The 20073-nt window shown below is 44.7% G+C and overlaps 1 long non-coding RNA gene across 2 annotated transcripts; it reads left to right on the forward strand.

The window, feature by feature from the left end:
* Positions 1-938: 938 nt before the first annotated feature.
* LOC142567665 (uncharacterized) lies at positions 939-18606 on the forward strand. 2 transcript variants are annotated; one of them, XR_012825205.1, is made up of 4 exons: positions 939-1161; positions 2094-2229; positions 2713-2829; positions 18248-18606. It is a non-coding gene; the product is annotated as an uncharacterized LOC142567665 (long non-coding RNA). The 2 variants fall into 2 exon arrangements; XR_012825204.1 differs by lacking the exon at positions 18248-18606 and adding an exon at positions 14405-15550 and having other exon boundaries at positions 940-1161.
* The last annotated feature ends 1467 nt before the right edge of the window (positions 18607-20073 follow it).

Genomic DNA, 20073 nt, shown 5'->3' on the forward strand with positions numbered 1-20073 from the left:
GAATTTGAATTTAAAGGAGAAATGACAAAGCAGTTCGTGTGCCAATGATGGTTAAGCGCACTGCAATGCCTTGCCATGTGTTGAAAGCTGACCTCCAAGCAACCAAAATGTAAGTGACCCTACACTGAAGCAGGGCCTTTAAATGACGAACGTGTATCACATCCTGGCGTTCGCGGACGCAGTCACCAAATGAAAAACACCTTTGCAAATCGCAATAACGACGAATGTCACGCGCGCGCACACAGACAGAATGCGAGCAGTTTCCGAAAGCACTCACGAAAGACTGTACGGACGTTCCTACGCATTCGACGCATATCAGAAGCGCGCGCGTGCGCGCACACGCGCACACACACACGCACAAAAGGCGAGCAGTTTCCGAAAGCACTCGCCAAAGACGGTACGGATGTTTTTACAAGAAAGCAAATTCCGCCGGCGTGGCGCCATTTCCCGAAGCACAAACAACACCACTCATTAACAGTACACATCCGTAGAACGGCGCACAACAAGCCTGAACAAAGTGTACACCACTCGACGCCAAATCTGTCGTCGATTACGCCGCTGAGAAACACGAACACCTTCTAACATTCACAAACCAAACCACGATGTGCTGCGAACTTCAAACAGATTTTACGGCCCTGTCCGGTTGATAGGGCTGCTCCACAGGCTCTCCTCGCTGTTGAAAGCAATGTCAGCAAAGTTGTTGAAAAAGGTCGCCTAAAACACGCAAGAACATTGAAATAATACGCCTGTACTACCCACGCTACCCATGCGAACACGGTTACCGGAACCACAGAAGGCGAAGTAAACAAAAGACGTCATTTCCCCTCATTTAGGACCGAGACTTATAGACCTGAACATCGCCCCCGAGGGCTCCGTGGTCGCTGCGCATGCGTTTGCTGAGAGAAGGTGAGAAAGGAGGACAAGTTGACTTTACCGGATTTGACGTCACATTATTGTTTGTTTTTGCTTTTATGAAATAACTACTCTCGAACTCAGACGGCATGGCTTGCGTCTCGTTCGCGCGCGTACGTATGGATGTGGTCCGCTTTTAGTTTTTAGCGAATGCTTAGAAGCTTCAAGTTGCGGACACAGCGGTGGGTCAGGGTTTGATGACATTTGTTGCCCAGCTGCTGGTGCTACCGCGACGTACTTGGAGCAACGGTAAGTGTTGTGCGATTACCCGTTCTCTTGGTGACACGTAAAAAACCGGTTGCGCATTCGAGCTGTGGTCGATGTGATCTCGAAATTCGAAGGAACACGAAACGGTTGTCGCAGGTCCCGCAGTGATCGCAGTATAATTTATTCGTTCGTGCCTTCAACACTGCAGTTCCTACGCGTTGCACCGATGTAAAAAAATGAAAAAAAAAAAAACAGCGACATCTTCCACGCGCCAGAAATGCATGCACTCAACTAGCGTGGATGTCGTCCTATGATGTTTATCGCGTTCTTAAGTCTATTTTTCTCCATCTCTATAGGATGACTACGCTATGCCCTTCTTATTTACCCATGCAGCGCATTGCTGCATTTAATTACCTTTCTCACTGCTGACCGCGGTATGGGCGTCAGAGGCTTATCATTCGTTGCAGTGAGATAACGAAAGCGTATTTCCTTCACTTAAAGCTTCTTAGTAGCTCCTTTGCGAGCCGTGGAGTTAAATCATACAATGCGTACGTTGTGAGCGAGCTGGTAAACGAAACCACTTTACTGCTGCTGCTACTATCACTTTTCGGGAACTTTCAAAATTAAACATATATATATTAGTATGAATCGGCTCACCAAGCTTTATATGCACGTCCGTTGCTTTCGTTCATAGATCATGTGCGTAGCTTTGCAACCGTGACCGATATTGTAGAAACAGCAAGGAGACAGATGACACAAGTAATGTGTCTGCTTTAATTGTTGTATGTGCTGTTTATAGAATATCAACCAACTCCGCGTAGTCGTGCTGTTTACGGCTAAAACGTGTTTTTTCTTGTTACATGAGGAGCATTTGCTTCTAATTGTGGCAGTAACGTTGTGCATTGTCCTCGGCCCAGATCGCTGACTGTATGCAAGCTTGTCTAATTTGTTTCACTTTGCTGCTGTCTTTACAGCTTCTGCTTATTTCCTCTGCCTGCACCTTATATTTGTTGTGTTTATCGAGACCTGGCCTGTCTCTGCCTTGTTGAAGACAAATGGACACAAGCACTGGTTGCTGTTGGTTTGTTTGGTTTGCTCAGTCTGAGCGTGGTATGTATATCCATTTGCTAAAAGGGTATGCAGCTGCGTCTAATGCAGGTACTGCTCATCTAAAGGTAGATTTAATAAGTAGTGGTTTGAGTGAGAATTAGTTGGTTTGAGTGATGTATGACACCAGAGAGTTATTGTTCTAGAAAGGAGACAAAGCTAGTCCACAAATTTAAGATATGGAGATGCTTAACCATTTAAGTGTTCTAAGTTGCCATGAAGTGTTACACACATTTAAAATTTCAGTTGCAAGTAGTAGAAGAAGAATCCAGAGGATTTGCTGCCAGATGTCTTGAGACAATAAATTGTAGAGAAAGCATTATAGTGTGAGCTGCCAATGATTGTCATCAGCTCTAACCCATTTTTCTATGTAGTCACTGTTGCTTCATTGTCTGTTGCCATCACATGCTTGTTATAAACAAAAAATTGAGCTGCATGATTCTACTGATTTTTCTCGCTCATAAGATACAAATGTTTTGATTTCAGGTGCCTTGGGGCCTCATGGTAGAAAACGAGTGTTTATTAGCGAGTTGTCAGCTTCTAAGATCATGTGCTTTGATATGTTGGTGTTTTAAAGGATACTACACGTCTGCCATCATAACTGTGAGTACTGCTGCCTAGCACTCCCACGGCTATGCTTAGTACATATGTGCAGCTATCCAAGAAATTTGACATTGGGACAACTGCCGTTGAAGCTCACTTGGTAGAGCATTGCAAGCACAAGGCAGAAAACGTGGGTTCAGCTTCGTTGTCTCTTATGCAAAGCATTATCATGAGCTGTCTCCTGGCTTCTTCATACATCCAGTCAGATAGGCTCAATAATAGTAATGTGCCTGATGGTGGGTTGTTAATCTGGGTCCTTAGTGCAGCAGCCCAATTCTTTACCCATTAGGCTAAAGATGCGCATGCATAGCGCGCCAGATTAATCTCATTGGTTCTCTTGTAGCAGCTAATTTTTTCAGATGTTATGTGACACAGAGTTTGGGATTCACCCGTTTCAGCTCAGATGCAATAAAGCAGGTGTTGTGTCTATTTCGGTGAGAAGTGTGTGCAATTGTTTTGGTTTCTCTGTGTTGACGTAGTGCGCTTTGTATTTCATGTGGTGTTAGGCATTACCTCAATTGCAGCTTCAATGCTGTGCCCATAAAAGCAGTTGTAGGTAGGTGCTCAGGAGTAATGGGAAGCTCATTCTTCCTCATTCTCTCTTGCATACAGCAGGTAGCGAGTCCAGTTTAGTGCCATGCACCTGTTTGGTGCATTTCCTTGTTCTTATTCTGCTGATGTGTTGTACATAGGGGGAAAGTCAATCCTCTACATCATGGTTGTCAGTGCTGCTGAATACAGTGCAGTCTCAGTCTCGCTGCCTTGAAATGTCATAAGAGGTGACATCTGGGGGTAAAGTAGCATCTTGCTGTACCTTGTCATCGGGCATAGCCAAGGTTGTGGTTGCGCAACCCAAGGATCCTGGAACTTTCTGTGGGACCAATGGCACCGATGTTGAAAAGTGGGTGGCTATGTACGAACGTGGGAGTGGAATCAACAGATGGGACCCCACGCGTGTGCTAGTTAACCTGTTGTTCTACCTAAGAGGCACGGCAAACACGGCACGCCAAGTGTTTGTAACAAAAATCGCGGATGCAGCATGCACAGATTGCGTCTGAAGGGATTCCGTTTATTTTCCAACAGAGTGCTCTACTTGATTTTGTTGTTAATACTCGCGGGGGACGTTGAACTAAATCCGGGGCCTACTAACGCACCGGAGATGGAACTGCTGCAATGTTTGCGCAGTGGGCAGGAAACTTTAATTTCAAAGTTAAACGGCATCGAAGCCAGGTTCGAAAGGAATGAGAACATGCTGATGGAAGTGAAAAATAATCTCAGCCAAACTCAGAACCAGATAAAGGACATCAGTGTGATTGCTACAGAACAGGCAGCTATAATACGGCATCTCATGCAACAGGTAAAAGATTTGCAGAAGAAAACAAACGACCTAGAGAACAGAAGTCGCCGGAAAAATCTTGTTTTCTATGGGGTTGAAGATAAACCCTCAGAATCATGGGATGAATCCGAAGCTATGGTAAAGAACATTTGTAAAATGAGCCTTGGAATTGAGCTCGGGTCTCTGGAAAGGGCACACCGCTTAGGACGCTATAAAGAAAATAGAAAAAGACCGATTATTGTCAAATTTTCCTTGTACAAAGACCGCCAGGCAGTGCTTCTTAATGCTAAAAAATTTAAGGAATCGCAGTACAGCGTCGGCGAAGATTACTCAACTGAAACAAGAAGTATTAGGAAGAAGTTATGGGAATACGCTAAGGCAAAAAGAGAGGATAAGAACAATAAAGTAAAACTGAATTTTGACAAACTGATTATCAACGGCAGGGCTTTCAGGTGGGATGAAGACAAAGAAGAGGTCGTTCCATTGCGTAGGCAGTGACAGACCAGAAAAAAGCAGAACTACCGATGTCGACGACTCGTTGCTGTCGTCGTGAACTGCCGAAGCGTCGTTAATAAAACAGCCGAACTTTCTGGGTTGATAGAAAGTGTTGACGCTGACATTGTCCTTGGCACCGAATCTTGGTTAAAGCCTTCAATTGCTGATAGTGAGGTGTTTCCAGAAAACTACGTCGTCTATCGCAAAGATAGGCCCACTGCAGGTGGGGGCGTCTTTTTGCTTGTTCATTCATCACTACAGTCTTCAGCAATTGATTATAAGTGCAATGCACTGGAGTCTGTATGGTGCAAGATAGTCCTATCAGATAATTTCACGTTCATTGTTGGTGTGGTTTATCGCTCGCCCAACTCAGATATCAGCACAGTGCAAACATTATATGACATTCTCACAGAGGCGTCAGCTCAGACGATACTTCTTGGGGGGGATTTTAATCTGCCTGGGTTATCTTGGTGCAATGATACGTGTATAAGTTCTGGCGGGCGCCTGAACTTTGCGATGAAAAATATTGTAGACACGTTTGGTCTGACGCAGTACGTCACCGATCCTACTCGCAATGGCGCTGTGTTAGACTTGCTGTTTTGTAACTCGCCGGATTTCATAAGAAATGTGAATGTCATTCCGGGAATTAGCGACCATCTGGCTGTTGTTGCCGTTATCCATAAAGAAAAGAACCGTGCGAAGTTATCCACGACTAGGAGGGTCTACTTTTATGAGAAGGGTGACTACGATGCAATTTCTGAGAAACTTCGTAATTTCTTTTCTGTTTTCGAGTGCTTATCTGAGGAGCGTAATGTGCACGATATGTGGGACAATTTTAAAGATATGTTACTCGAGCTGGTAAGTGTACATATCCCCAATGTTGATTCTTCACGGCTTAAAAAGCGCAAACAGCCATGGGTGACAACACATATACTAAAGCTTATCAAGAAAAGGATGAGGGCATTTAACGCATTCAAGAAAAGCAAATCAGCTGCTCATTTTACAAAACTACATACGATTACCCGCGAATATAATCTAAAAATAGGAAAAGCTAAAGATGACTACTTCAACGAGCTGAGCAACAAAATGAAATCAAACCCTAAAATGTTTTGGAAGCACTTAAAACAGTGTGGATCAGATTCCTTCGGAATACAGGAGTTAAATTATAACGGTAGGATAATTATGGAAGACGAAGATAAAGCTGCCTGCCTAAACAACTTCTTTCATTCGGTATTCTTACCCAACCACACCTGTCATATTCATCAACCTACAACTAATATTTCGCCTATGCTTCCTGTTGAGCTTAGTATTAATGGAATTGAAAAACTATTGAAAGATATTGATAAGAGTAAATCTAGTGGTCCGGATGGTATTTCTCCACGTGTACTCAAACGTTGCGCGGGGCCGATTTCTATGTACCTTTATTTAATTTTTGAAAAATCTTTATCGACAGGTATTTTACCCCATGACTGGAAAATTGCACACGTTGTTCCGATACATAAAGGTGGTTCCAAGAAAGACGTTGGTAACTACAGGCCAATATCACTTACGTCTATCCCGTGTAAAATACTTGAACATATATTATACAAACAAATACTAAATCATCTAAATAAGCATAAGGTACTAATTAACGAGCAGCATGGATTTCGTAGGGGACTATCTTGCACAACACAACTAGTTGAGTTTTATCATGACATAATATCCAGCGTAGATGCAGGAGGACAGGTAGACGGTGTGTTCCTGGATTTTCGGAAAGCCTTTGACACGGTATCACATTCACTCTTATTGTTTAAACTTAATACCCTACACATTGATGCAACTGTTTTTAAATGGATTGAATGTTACCTTTCACAAAGAAGGCAATGTGTAATACTGAATGGAAAATGCTCCAAATATGCAAATGTTACGTCAGGAGTCCCACAGGGCTCCGTTCTGGGTCCGTTATTATTTTTGGTGTACATTAATGATATCTCTGCCGGAATTTCATCTTCTATACGGTTGTTTGCGGATGACTGTGTAGTGTACAAAAAAATTTCCCATCACAATGATACAATTGAACTTCAGAACGACCTAACAATCATTCATGATTGGTGTACTAAATGGAAAATGACTTTGAACATAACAAAGTGTGTACATCTCTCATTTACTAAAAAGAAGAAACCAATTCAGTCACAGTATCATCTGAACAACGTACTATTGAAGCAAGGCAGTACGTATAAGTATTTAGGTGTGCTACTGTCGTCTGAATGTTCGTGGAAACCACAGGTAGAAAGTATCATAGCCAAAGCTGGTAAAGCTTTGAATTTCATTCAGAGAAACCTGCGATGTTCACATGCGAATTTAAAACGTATGGCATATACAACTTGTGTTCGACCACTCTTAGAATATGGCTGTGTTGTGTGGGACCCCCACGAGGTAACCTTCATTGCCGCTCTGGAAAAAATACAAAACCGTGCTGCCAGGTTCGTCTTGGGGCGGTACGGAAGAAAGGAGAGCTGCACTGCAATGAAGGCTGAGCTAGGATGGGAATCGCTTTCTGCCCGCCGCAATAAACTGAGATTAAAATTTCTATATTCAATTTACTACAATAAAACAGGAATTAATAGGGAAATTTACTTACACAAACCTCATTACATTTCAAAACGAACTGATCATAGTTGCAAAATCCTCGAGTACCCTGCCAAGACGAACATGTATGCCAACTCATTTTTTGTTCGAACAATTAAGCAGTGGAATAGGCTGACTGAAAAGCAAGTGCATTGTGTGAACGAAGATGTATTTTATTCCATGTTGTAACCCCCCTGCTGCAACGCCTTCGGGCGCTGCGGGGTAATTGATGAATAAAGAATAAATAAAGAATAAAGAATGTGTGGTATGAAAACCACGAAGAGGAGCTAACCAGCTGGGACCAATGCAAAGAGAAGTTGACAGAGTTGTTTGGCAAACCAGCCGGCCGTAAAATTGACGCAAAACAGGAACAGGCCTCCTGTGCCCAATCCCCCACGGAGTCTTATCTCTTGTACATCCAAGACATGCTGGCACTTTGTCGTAAAGCAAACCCGATCGCGACATGACAGAAGCTGAGAAGGTCGGGCATGTGCTTAAGGGTTGCTGACGACGCCTTTAATCTGCTCATGTGCAAAAGCTGCTCTACAGTTGATGTTATCATTAAAGAGTGCCGACAATTCCAGCACGCCAAAAGCCGATGCGTCTTGCAACCATTCGCCAGACTTCCCACTACTGCTGCAACGCCAACGTGTGAAGATCAACCCACACAGCAGCCTGCGTCGCCATCGGAGGATGTGGTGCGAATCGTTGACGTGAACTGTATGCGATGGCGCCTGCATTTCTGTTCGCCTATCCCTGATGCTACAACATTTTCAGTCCCCTTCTTACAAGCCATCATTCACCAGGAACTTGAAAACATTGGCTTACGTTCTGTCTGTGCTGTTGCCAATCCCAGAGCTAACAAACGCCCTTCTACTATTTTTGTTCCACCCCGACGCTTCTCTCCGTGTTATCGCAACCCGACTGAGTAGAGAACTGCGGACGACCAGCCGATATGTTTCACCTGCTGGCACATTGGTCATGTCGCCAATACTTTCACAACTCGTGGCCCTTAACACTTCGCATGCCAACCAACCTGAGCCGTTTTGATGAAAATGCCCGCAATGTTATGCCCACCGCCGAATCTAACAGCGCCAACTCTTCTAGGAACATGTGGTACAGTCGCTCACCATCGCCGCACGGACACCAGTCTCGTTCACCCGCAAATACGTCGCCCATCTTCGCGTTCGCCACAGCCACGTCGCCTTTCGTCCCCTGTGGCGTTTTGCCGCATCTGTTCGTAAAACTAAGAAATGCAGCCCTCAGAGGTGGTGCTGCATTGCCTAATGCTGCAGCAAATCCCCTGTCTATGCACACAAGGAGAAGTGTAATTGGCATTAAAATAGACAGCATAGCTGTCCAAGCACTCATCGACAGTGGAGGCCACATACCTGTGATGAGTGCTAGCCTGCGTAGTCGTTTAAAGAAGGTCCTCACCCAGCAGCTGCCCGAGTGCTTCATATGGCTGACGGTGGAATGCTCGTTCTTGGAATGTGTACTGCAAGTATAGCTGGCCGCCCTACTTCTGTTCTCTTTACTGTGAGCAACATCTTTCCTCACAACGTTATCCTAGGATTTGACTTTTTATCCACTCATTCTGCTCTCCTCGACTGCACGGCCGGCGTTCTTCAGTTAGAACTGCCTCAACTCGCCGGTGCTCCGAGCACCGCCCCACCACACTTGTGCTCGCTTTGTGATGTGCATCTGTCACCCGAAGCAGTTACTTACGTCACTTTGACCGCCCAGCCACAGGTTCCTGATGGTGAATATGTGATTCGCCCCATCATCGATGTGCTTTGAACTGGTCACGGTTACTAATAATGACATTGTTTTACCTCTTCTGAATTTCAGCCTGTGCCCTCAAGTGATTCCGGCCAGCATGTTCTTGGACAGCGTTTCTAGTGGTTCTGAATTTGATATTGAGAGTCTGAATTCTGAGAGTGGTTTATTAGTGCCAATCGTAGCGCCCAGCTCTAGTTCCTTAACGGACGACTTTGCGAAAATGACTGCACTTAACCTCACCTCTGCACAGGCCAGGGACATACGTCTCCTGCTTGAATCGTACAGTGGAATCTTTGATTTCGGCAACAGGCCTTTAGGATGAACATCTGTTGTTCACTATCATATAAACACTGGAGACACAAATCCTATTTGTCAGCGTCCGTATCCTGCATCGCATGCTGAACGTCGAGCCATCCAATCAGAGGCGGGCAAAACGCTCCGCAAAGGGGTCATCGAGCCATCAGCCAGCCCTACGCCTGCCGTCCGTGTGAAAAAAGAAAGATGGTGCCTGGCACATTTTCGTCGATTATTGCCACTTAAATGAGATCACGCGAAAAGACGTCTACCCACTACCATGCATCGATGACGCCTTGGACCGCTTGCACAGAGCTAAATACTTATCATCCATCGATCTTTGATCCAGCTACTGGCAGATTTCAGTTGATGAAATGGTTGGAGAAGACAGCCTTCATCACACCGGATGGCTTATATCATTTCAAAGTCATGCCCTTTTGCCTATGCAATGCTCGTGCGACATTTTAACTTGTGATGGACTCTCTTCTGCGATGCTACAAATGGACCACCTGTCTTTGTTACCTTGACGAAGCTGTTTTTTCTCCCATGTTGGGCAGCTGCCTTACCCGACTCACTGCCATTATTGCGGTCTTCTGAAAAGCTGGCCTCCAACTCCACGAAGTGTCAATTTGGGCGCCATCAGATTACCGTGTTGGGGCACCTCATTGACGCATCCGGTGTCCAACCAGATTCGGAAAAAGTTTGTGCCATACGCAGTTTCCCTGTGCCACATTCTGCTTCTTCGGCCTGTGTTCTTTTATCGTTTCATCAAAAACCTTGCCAACATTGCTCGGCCTTTGACAGATCAAAAAGAACACGCCATTCTCATGGGGCCCAAAGCAGGCTCATGCGTTTGCCGCTCTCATCAGGTTTCTGACCACCCTTCCCATACTTGCCCACTTTGATCCATCTGCACCGACCAAAGTCCACACTGGCGCAAGCGGCCATGGCATCGGCGTTGTTCTCGATTAACAACAGAATGGTACGGAGTGCGTGGTAGCTTACGCCAGCCGCCTGCTGTCACCTGCCGAGAGAAATTACCCCATCACCGAGTGGGAGTGCTTCGCTTTAGTTTGGGCTGTCGTCAAGTTCCGGCCATATTTGTACGGCCGTACATTTTCGGTCGTTACAGACCACCACGCACTCTGCCGGCTGTCTTCCCTCCGGGACCTGACAGGACGGCTTGGTGGCTGGGCTTCGTGGCTCCATGAATTTTCATTTATTGGCAATTACAAGACTGGATGCCTCCACAAGGACACTAACTGCCTCTCGTCACCCCGTGGATCCACTTGATCCTTCTGTGCATGATCTGGTGACCTGCGTGATGGCTTTCACTGACATGACTGACATGCGCACCGAACAACAACGCGACGAGTCCTCACAGTCCATCATTGCCGGAGTGCAATCACTCTGACAGCACTGACGGCACATGCCGCATGTTCTTGCCGCGCAACGGCATCCTCTACCACCGCAATATGAATGCTGATGGCCCTGAGTTGCTCCTTGGCCGTCCTCGTCATCTGCAATCTGTTGCTTTTGAACAACTTCACGATGCACGGACGGTGGGACACCTTGTAGTTTTGCATACATATGATCATGTACAACGCCGGTTCTTCTGGCCAGGTCTCTACTGCTTTGTGCACTGTTATGTCGCAACTTGCGAATTGTGTCAGTGCCGGAAGAAACCTCCCCTACCACCTGTCGGATGACTCCATCCAGTTGAAGTTCCCTGTGAACCGTTCTCTCGCTTAGGCCTTGACTTACCTGGCACTTTTCCGACGAAGACTAGAGCTAACAAGTCGATTGCCATCGCTACTGATTACATGACACGCTATGCGATACCAAAGGCGTTGCCGACTAGTTGTGCAACAGACGTCGTCGATATTCTCCTCCACGACGTCATTGTCCACCATGGTGCACCTCGACAGTTATTACAGACCGCAGCTGCTCATTCTTGTCTCTAGTTGTCGACGACCTCGTCCGCTCTTGTGCCACTGAGCATAAGCTGTCCACCGCCTACCACCCACAAACAAACGGTCTTATGGAATGTCTCAACCGAACAATCACAGAGATGCTGTCGATGTAGGTCTCCAACGATCACCGTGACTGGGACACCACGCTGGCCTACGTGCCGTTTGTGTATAACTTGTCCCGACGTGACACTGCAGGATATTCACCCTTTTATCTTTTGTATGGTTGCAACCCCACTTTGCTTTTTGACATCATAATCCCTTCTGTGCCACGTGTTGCAACTGACCATGCTCATGAAGTCATCGATCGCGCTCACAGGGCATGTCAAGTCACCCGATCTCGTTTATTAGCACTGCAGCATATACCAAAAGAGTTATGACTGATGCCATCGCGATGTTAAGTTCGCACCAGGTGCTTGGATGCTCCTTTGGTCACCATGTCGTCGGGTTGGCCTCTCCCAGAAGCTTCTGTCTCACTACACAGGGCCTTATGAAGTCCTAAGTCAAGTTAACGACATAAATTATGAGATTTCGCCACTTCAGTTTGATGCATCCTCAAGTCTGACGCCTGTTGACGTCGTGCATGTTTTGCGGCTGAAGCCATACTTCGTTCACGATTCTTTGCCTACCGTGAGCCGAGACGGCGCTTCACCACCTGGGGGTCCTGTTACGGAAGGATGAAAAAAAGAGAGGAAGAAGACCGCAGCACGCTCCCTGCTGCATGCTGTTGGTGGTCAGCCATCTTAACTACTCTGCCTCATCTTGTATATTGACACGTGTACTTCTTTATCTTTATTGGGCGACCACTTCTCGCCGCCTAACAAATGTTATCCCACAGCACAGGACGCGCCTGCATGTAAAAGAAGTTTCTGGAATGTTATCGATGGTTCCGTCCACTGTCTTTCACCGCAACTTGTGTTATCTGATTGCATGTGTGCGCGACGCGAATAATGTGGAACATTGTGGAAGGCACGCAGGTCCCAGTGAATGCTCCGGAACATTCGACGACAGATGTATAAAAGCCGACGCGCTTGACCCGCTCATCAGATTTTCGACGACCGCCGATCGTGTTCGCTGCTACCATCCTTCTTTGAGTGTAGCCTCTTTTGAGGGCACAAGTTCGCCCAATAAAACGCTTGTTTCGTCAATCATAGTTTTGCTGCCTTCTCAACCGTCACTACCACGTGACAATATATATTGTAAATACAGTCTTTCTATACTCCCAACATCCCCGTAACAGTATGCTTTGCCTCTGGCATGTTCATGATCTCCGATGGTATATAAAACTGTGATGCAGACTAAGCTTCACAAAGAATTATGTTCCGTATCTTCCTTACAGGCTGCTGTGTTTCAGCTAAATCTGCTTTTCCTGTGTCCAGTGGTCTTGTCGCTCAATTAGTGCTTGCCTATTTCTGTTACACTGCAACCTCTCTTCTCCTCTCTCCTCTTGTCCTCCTGTCCTTTTACACTGCTGCAAACTTTTAGATTTCAATACTCGAATGATTAATACAAAGATTGATGCTACCATATTATATGTGACGGCAATAATTTAGGTGGACCTGAAACTAAATGAAAAAAAAGAAAAACAAGCATGTGTGAGTAGGAATAACTTCCTTGTGACAAAACTGGCTCCATGCTAAACTTTGCCTCAAGGAAATTGGTCTTAAAAGTCTCAAACCCATTTGCGCATACTGCATAAGCCAAGTTTTCCACTTGTCAAAACTGCAGCCGCCACAAAGTGTTAGGAAAGAGGCAAAGAAACCATGCCTTTGCATTCGTACTCTCCTCACAAAGCTTGTGTCATAATATATATGCAATCACTCACCATACACAAACACATTGGTCAACACTGAAATGTTTGGAAGAACCCGAACCAACACTATGTAGCCATTTACCTGCAGTATGCCTCCTGTAACATGAATCCCCACTGTGCTTGGAATCTACATAATCTTTAATTTCTCAGGCATTTGGTGGTAGAGGCCAATGCATTAGACAGAAATCCTGCTACACTGCAGCAATGTTCAGAATGTAGTATGAGGTACTCTGTCTGGCTGGAAGTTGAAGATTGAAATTATATTAGTCGTTAAAATATAGTAGCCAGTATTGAAACTACACATGCACTCAAGGCTGAGCCACATTATGAGAACACGGAAGAGCAGAAACACACTTGAGCTGCATTGTGTAGCTTTACCAACAAGCCCAGCTGTACACTGAAGTAAGGCATGTTTTGGGATAGTCTGTTCGTAGCTTCAGCAAAATTTTAAACTCTGCGAGGAAGACAGGACATGAACAAAAACATAGATGCATGCACAAAGTGTAGACTTCCGACTGGCTTTGTTTGGTGAAGGCAGAGAGTTTATAAGGTTCTTCAAAATGGCAAAACAAAGAACATTCGCAAAGAAATTGTGCACGAGGCAGTGACAAAAAATAGCAAGGCCACCTGTGCATAAGAGCGCAGTAGAGTCCCAATGTGCCCATCTAAGAATTCTATTTCTTTCCTTGATAGAGATCAAGAGGGTGAGCTAACTTAGTTGTCACACCTTTTAGCGATGTGGAATGCCTTGATGACTTCTCTTTCTGTTCTTCAGTTTGCCTTCGAAAGGAATTTATTCTGTTCCTCATAAGGCAGGCAGCTTTTGCTGTCGCAGCTCCTGCACTGCAAGAGGAGATTCTCAAGGAAAGAATTAAAGTCTTAGATGGGCACATTAAGACTCTCCTGCACTCTTAATGCAGACATGGCCTTGATATTTTTTGTCAATACCTCGTGCACAAATTATTTGCAATTGCTCCTTGTTTTGCTATATTGAAGTACCTTATATATTCTTTGCTTTCACAAAATAAAACCAGTTGGAAGCCTGTGCTTTGTGTGTGTCTATGTTTCAGTTCACGTCCTGTCTTCCTCGCGCAGCTTAAAATTTTGCCTAAACAGTTGTATAGCTTGTGTATACGATGAGTAATTAATATTATGATGACTGCAGCAGAGCAATGGTCTAGTGGCATAGTGTCGACATAGTATAGAGATGGTACTAAGTTAAAAATTTGGAAATGCCATAAATTGTGCAATCAACTCTTATCCCTCGGTTTCCTACAGCTGCAGAGCACTTGACCACTGCAGCAGTCAGGCATGCTGTATATTGGGCAGTGCCAGGAATTGCGAGATCGAGACAGGCTGCCACTAGAAGTTCCTTGGGCCAGGTGATAACTCAAATGCATCCAAATATTTCTATATTTCACTATATAAACCTTTGTAGAATGAGGAACTTTTCAAGGGTGAAGTTGTTTAACGGAAAACTATTACTAAATAGTGACCAGTTCCTTTTGTTTTGTAAGCCAGATTGCATGTATTTGACATTGCTTACTGACTCTTAATTATTCTCGCTGTCCAATACAAGCATATGCACTCACATATGTTTTCAAACAAAACTATTGTGTGGAGCCATGTTTGTGGTGGAATAAAATTGGTCCCAATACAGAGCTTTGTGGCACACCAGATCTTACTAGCGATCGCAGAGAAGAAAGTTAATTAGTAGTTACAAATTGGTACCGGTTAGTTAAGAATTTACTAATCCAATTCGTAGTCCTGTCAATTCGAAGTTTACTGTCGTTTGTGTATCGGACCAAGCCGATGTCCCCTGGCCTGGGCGGTCCCTGGCGCTTCACCTAGTGGTGGCCTTTGAAAATAGCAGCGTGGCACGAGTGGTTGCATCAGGATCTAGGCTCATGAAGATAGACAGCAACGTGCACAGGGCAAGGAGTTCGGCGGCCTGGTACTCGTCACATTTGTGGAGAACACTATAGTTTTCGCGAGTCCTAGCCCCTACGTAGGGTACCAGTCTGTGCACTGCATGTTTGTGTGTGTTGTGCAGGATTGCTCGTTGGCAGCACGTGCTCATGCAGCAGCTGACGGGCCTTCGATGTGTTTCGCCCTGGTAGTGCGGTCTTTGTGGTTCTAGAGCTGCACTGGCATTGCCCAAGAACAGGATATATTGGCATGGTGCAGAATTGCAGAGTGGGGGCGCTCCATTCTATTACCACTTCATTCCTTCAGAGTTGTGGTTTATGTGATTCCAGTCCTTTTGTTGGAGTTCTGACAGTTGAACCATTCCCACTCCTTGAGTGGTCGAACTAATCTACTCCAAACCTCCAATTACAGTAAATAAAACGCTTTCTGTATAATTACTTACTACATGCGCCCTGATGCGATAGCGTAGAGGTAGAGCATCTGCCTCACGTGCAAAAGGACTGTGGTTCAAATCCTGGTGCCATGCAATTTTCCACTGGTGGATAAAAAAAATCCACATGTTGATACAGCTGTATAAACAGGCCTGGTGGCCTGACCCCGGTGACCAGAACCGGTAATGCACTCCCTCACCAGAGCAGGATTGCCCATCTTTGTGCAGTACTTGGCCACAACCTTCTATATGAATAGAACAATAGTCCCCAGCAGCTACAAAGCAACTGACCATTGCAGCGGTCAGACCTGTGATGCAGCAGAGCGTGCTAAGGGTCTCTGGATCTGGACAGGCCGCCATTGGAATCTGAACCTGGCAATGTTTACTGCTAGAACGTTTTCTAGTGAGGAGAGTCTAACAGTGCTATTGGAGGAATTAGCGGGCATTAAATGGGATATAATAGAGCTCAGTGAGGTTGGGAGGACAAATGAAGCATATACAGTGCTAAAAAGCGGGTACATGCTGTGCCACCAGGGCTTAGCGGAGAGACGAGGACTAGGAGTCGGATTCCTGTTTAATAAGGATATAGCTGGTAACATACAGGAATTGTATAGCATTAACGAGCGGGTGGCAGGTCTTGCTGTGAAACTTAATAAGAGGTACAAATTGAAGGTCATACAGGTCTACGCCCCTGCATCTAGTCATGATAACCAGGAAGTCGAAAGCTTCTATGAAGACATGGAATTGGCGATAGGTGAAGTCAAAACGAAATACACTATACTGATGGGCGACTTCAATGCCAGGGTAGGCAAGAAGCAGGCTGGAGAAAAGTCAGTGGGGGAATATGGCAAAGGTTCTAGGAATAGTAGGGGAGAGTTATTAGTAGAGTTTGCAGAATGGAATAATTTGTGGACAATGAATACCTTCTTCCGCAAGCGGGATGACTGAAAGTGGACGTGAAGGAGCCCTAATGGCGAGACTAAAAATGAAATAGACCTCATACCCTGTGCTAACCCTGGCATCATACAAGATGTGTACGTGCTCAGCGAGGTGCACTGCAGTGACCATAGGATGGTAAGATCTCGAATTAGCCTAGACTTGAGGAGGAAATGGAAAAAACTGGTACATAAGAAGCCGATCAATGAGTTAGCGGTAAGAGGGAAAATAGAGGAATTTCGGATCAAGCTACAGAAGAGGTATAGGGCTTTAACTCGGGAAGAGAACCTTAGTGTTGAAGCAATGAACGAAAATCTTATGGGCATCATTAAGGAGTGTGCAGTAGAAGTCGGTTGTAACTTCGTAAGACAGGATACCAGTAAGCTATCGCAGGAGACGAAAGATCTAATTTTAATGCCACCCCTTATACATAGCTTTCATTGATTACAAGAAAGTGTTTGATTCAGTCAAAACCTCAGCAGTCATGCAGGCATTATGGAATTGGGGTGTAGACGAGCCATATGTAAAAATACTAAAAGATATCTACAGCGGCTCTACAGCCACCGTAGTCCTCCATAAAGAAAGCAACAAAATCCCAATAAAGAAAGGCGTCAGGCAGGGAGATACAATCTCTCCTATGCTATTCACAGCATGTTTACAGGAGGTATTTAGAGACCTGGATTGGGAAGAATTGGGGATAAGAGTTAATGGAGAATACCTTAGTTACTTGCGATTCGCTGATGATATTGCCTTGCTTAGTAACTCAGGGGACCAATTGCAATGCATGCTCACTGACCTGGAGAGGCAAAGCAGAATGGTAGGTCTGAAAATTAATCTGCAGAAAACGAGTAATTTTTAACAGTCTCGGAAGAGAACAGCAGTTTACAATAGGTAGCGAGGCACTGGAAGTGGTAAGGGAATACATCTACTTAGGGCAGGCAGTGACCGCGAGTCCGGATCATGAGACCGAAATAATCAGAAGGATAAGAATGGGCTGGGGTGCGTTTGGCAGGCATTCTCAGATCATGAACAGCAGGTTGCCATTATCCCTGAAGAGAAAAGTGTATAACTGGTGTGTCTTACCAGTACTCACCTATGGGGCAGAAACCTGGAGGCTTACAAAAAGGGTTCTACTTAAACTGAGGACGACACATCGAGCTATGGAAAGAAGAATGATGGGTGTAACGTTAGGGGATAAGATGAGAGCAGATTGGGGTGAGGGAACAAATGCGAGTTAATGATATCTTACTTGAAATCACGAAAAATGGGCATGGGCAGGGCACGTAATGAGGAGGGAAGATAACCGATGGTCATTAAGGGTTATGGACTGGATTGCAAGAGAGGGGAAGCGTAGCAGGGGCGGAAGAAAGTTAGGTGGGCGGATGAGATTAAGAAGTTTGCAGGGACAGCATGGCCACAATTAGCGCATGACCGGGGTAGTTGCTGTTTATTCAAGCATTTTGCAAATGTGGCTCGCTTTTAAGCACCCCTTCTTATATCTAAAAAAACAGAAATGAACATCCAGTATTCTTTTTTAACTTTCACTAAGCTTATCGTATAGCTCAGTGTTAACATACAGGTTAAAATACAGTATTTACAGGTGAGGTTACAGAAAGCAGTAATAATTGGCAGTAAACACTGCTTGGATGGTGAAAAACATGGGAATCAGGTCATTTTATTTTTGACAATTTTTTTTTGGCATAGGAGGCTAAGCAAATGGTGATGTAGCAACACTGTAAAGACTGAATAAGATGGATGTGTAATGCGTTGATGACTTCTCTTTCTGTTTTTTATTTTGCCTTCGAAAGGAATTTATTCTGTTCCAGATAAAGGAGGCAGCTTTTGCATCTGCAACAGAACATCAGTGGATGTTGTGTGAAGCACTTTTTCCATGCTTTTTCACTACCTGAGCAAGGTAACTTTCTTGGTGCTTCATCACACAATTTATACAATCAACTTCCATTAATTCTACCCTCACGAGACTGACGGGTCGAATTAAGATGCAAGAACCTGCTGAAGCACCGTTGATTCATTTGGCAATATGTGCTTGAGTAACACGCCTCTGAAACGAATGTGCATCAAATTTCTATTTGTCCACAGTATAAAACTAAAGTAGAAATGACTTAACTCCACACCAAAGTAGAAACCTACGCGTACCTCATTTTTTAGAATGGCAGCCGATTTTCTAAAGGCAGCTTCGCTGTAATACATCCATGATATGTGGTAAAGCATATGAATGCTACAACCACGGTTTTAGTTTCGCAATCGATTGCACAGCTAGGCAATTTATTCTCAATGTCCTTCGAAAACAAAAAGTGTTCGTTAGAATCAGGCAAGTACCACAACCGGACATTGTCAGCTACCGTTACTGCTTGAAAATCTTTCTCGGGTGGGTCAAAAATAGGCATTTCAGAGAGATGACATTTGTTTAATGCATTCACTGTCCCCTAAGCTCTACTGAGACATGCGCTGCCACTAAAAGGGGTCATTATTGGGGTCTGGTCAAGTTCGCATTATTCGGCGAATGCCAGTTTTAGGATCGAAATGATGAATGTTTAATCCCATAGAAATGCATGGGCGTTGGCCAGGTTCGAATTAACTGAAAAAATTAAATTAACCGGAGTCAGATTATTGGAAGTTTACTATACACCTTTTTCTGTTCTCCAAGATTTAATATGTAGTTTTCTTCTATCAGTGTGGCAATGGTGCTAAATTTAGCATTTGTTTGAATCATTGTTCCAAGGACGCGCAAGCTACAAAGTAGGGGCACACTTTGAGACTTGAAACATTTCCACATATAAAGGCAGGGCATGTTAACATCTGTACAATTAATATAAGTTGGCTGTATTGTCTGCATAGCATGTGGTTGCTTTTTGGAATCTGGTCTTTTTATAAAACAAAGTTGCATTTGTTTCAAATAAATTGCTGAACCATTGCTTGTGTGTTTTCCTGTGCTCTTTGTGCTGATTGCACTTTCGAAAATGCAGTGAGCAACTGCAGACTGAAATGCACAAGGCTTCACTTTATCATGCCAGGAAGCATTTTGGCTTGACAAAGGAGCCTTAACCCCTTCCATGCACACACTTTTTTTGTATAAACACATCAAATGAAAGACAGTGACCTCTTGTCATGTATTTTAAAGCCTGGCAGTGTTAAAGACAGAGTGAAGTTGTACAAATACAATTTACTGTTAAGTATTGCTGCTAAAACCTCATGCTTGTGTATAGTATATGCATGCAGTGCTGGCTATGCCGTGGTAGAGCCGGGAAACAGCTTTCACCACACTGCTTGCTATAGCATTGCTGTGTTCTGCAACCTGAGGTCAAAACTATAAATCTCTAGAAGTTCAGCAGCACAATTGACAGCTATTTCCGTATGTTCGATGCACTCCTGGCCAGGGACTTTTCGTCCTGTAGGCAAAATAGATGGCTGCCTCGGACGCTGTTTTGGAAAGAGCGCAGCGTACCTCGAAAGCTTGCTCGCAATGCTTCACCAGCAGGTTTTGCCAGCGAGAGTGGGGGGGGGGGCACAATAATTTGACTTTACATGGTGCGGCACAATACCTTAAAATGCTGCTGCTTCTGGCTTCTATTTACTATGACATGCTGGTGCACCTCAACATGGAGCAACCCCATTTTACTAAAATTCTGAA

This window comes from Dermacentor variabilis, unplaced genomic scaffold (assembly GCF_050947875.1).
Source record: "Dermacentor variabilis isolate Ectoservices unplaced genomic scaffold, ASM5094787v1 scaffold_14, whole genome shotgun sequence".
NCBI classification, from domain to species: Eukaryota; Metazoa; Arthropoda; class Arachnida; order Ixodida; family Ixodidae; genus Dermacentor; species Dermacentor variabilis.